The following is a 2,054-nucleotide window of genomic DNA, read 5'->3' on the forward strand; positions in this document are numbered from 1 at the left end:
TTAATAGTATGGTGGGACTTGCACTTTGCACATCGCTGGTAGGGTCTTTAGCGCTAAAGCCCTTATTGCCTCTAACTGAGCTAGCTGCTGAGGCTGGAGTATACCCTGAATGAGAATGTATTGTTGTTGTTGCTGGATGGACGCACCCTGACCGCATTTTTGTTGAGGATGGAAGAAACCTTGAACAATCTGATGCAGCTTCTGAGGTTGCAAGAAAGCACCTTGCTTCTGTTGTTGTTGTAGGAAGATTGCTTCCACAACACCATGGATTGCAGGTAGCCGGGAATTCTCGGGGATCTGCGCTAGTTGTTGGCAACATTGTTGCCGCATCACTTAGCAACTACTCTGCTGCAAGATCCACGACCGGAGGAACGTCACCATTGTCACCGGGTTGCACTTGTTGTAGGAGGAAATCCTCGCATGGGTTTAACTCGTTGTAATTGCGGAAATGATTGTTGTTGCACATGAAATGGTTGTTGTTGCCCGGGAAATTGCTGATGTTGCCCGGAAATTGCGATTCTTGCCCGGGAATCTGTTGTTGGTCGGGAAATTGTTGTAGTTGCCCGGGAATTTGTTGTTGTTTCTCGGCAAATGGAAATTGTTGACCTGGAATTTGTTGTTGTTGGTCGGGGAAATGGTCGTTGTTGTCCAGGGAAACGGTTGTTGCTCCCCGGGATATTGCAATTGTTGCCCTGGAATTTGTTGTTGTTGGTCGGGAAATGGTTGTTGTTGTTGTCCAGGAAATAACTGTTGTTGGCCGGGAAATGGTTGTTGTTGCCCGGGAATATGTTGTTGTTGGTCGGGAAATGGTTGTAATTGCCCGGGAATTAGCTGTTGTTTCCCGGGAATGGTTGTTGCTGCCGGGAAATAGAAATTGTTGCCCGGAATCTGCCGTTGTTGGTCGGGAAATGGTTGTTGTTGCCGGGAATTAGTTGTTGTTGCCCAGGAAATGGAAGTTGTTGGCCGGGAAATGGCTGTTGTTGGTCGAGGAAATTGTTGAGGTTGCCGGGAAAAGTCTGTTGTATCAAACGAATTGGAAATTGTTGGCCAGGAAATGGTTGTTGTTGGTCGGGAAATGGTTGTTGTTGCCCGGAATTAGTCTGTTGTATCCCAGGAAATGGAAGTTGTTGCCCATGAACTTGGCTTTGTTGGTCGGGAAATGGTTGTTGTTGCTCACGAAATGGTTGTTGTTGCCCGGGAAAGGGTTTTTGTTGCCCAGAAAATGGATATTGCAGCCAAGAAAACGGTTGTTGAGGTTGATGTTGGCAACTATGTTTAAATTGCTCATTGGCGGTGGAATTGGTTAGCACCATGGCAAGGAGGGTAAAGATGAGGAAGGTCTTCATGGTGGATTTGTGTTTACTAGTGCTTATGAGGCTTTGATGTTTATGTTGTAGTTGATGGAAGATGATCATCCTAGTGCATGCCTATTTATAGCTACCATGGCATGGTTTATTTTCATCTTTGCATAAGCTTTCTCTAAAAGTGCTTGGACTCTTGTTGAACTGATCATTTGGTATGTTGTGTTTGGTGACACTACTTACAATATTTAATTTTGGATTAATCACCAAAGTTGTTAGGTATTTTCGTATCATCCCATTCTTAGGTATGCTTCATGATTGGCAATGACTCATGTTCTTAACTTTACATGTCAATTATTATCTAGATTGCGTTGTTTTCCTAAAATAAATTTCTATAGATCTACAAGTTTTTAGGTAGAAACAAGATAGCCATGGCCTATGTGGAACTGATTTTGTAGTTGTGTATGTGTTGTTAAGGTAGATCCCACTAGTACACGCAGGGTTGTTCTAGAGTATGTTTTCTTTTGCTAAACTAACTAACTTTGTAGTGTTGTACACGATACTAAGATGAACTAGTTAATATATATTCCTTATCGGAAATCACACTAAAAACAAACTAGATACACACAAAGGTGAGTGAATCTTTAAAAACCCTAAACATCTTATAAAACCAAACATAGGGAGTGTATATTATGAAAAAAGGGACCCAAGTAAGAGTTTTTACAACATCAACAACATGTGAGAGGGGTTTGT

General features: G+C 42.4%; 1 pseudogene; it reads right to left on the minus strand.

Annotated features, from left to right (window-relative positions):
• On the minus strand, positions 1–1,346 carry LOC124656191 (annotated as a pseudogene).
• Positions 1,347–2,054: the final 708 nt, after the last annotated feature.

The sequence above is a fragment of the Lolium rigidum genome, chromosome 5 (genome assembly GCF_022539505.1).
Source record: "Lolium rigidum isolate FL_2022 chromosome 5, APGP_CSIRO_Lrig_0.1, whole genome shotgun sequence".
NCBI classification, from domain to species: domain Eukaryota; kingdom Viridiplantae; phylum Streptophyta; class Magnoliopsida; order Poales; family Poaceae; genus Lolium; species Lolium rigidum.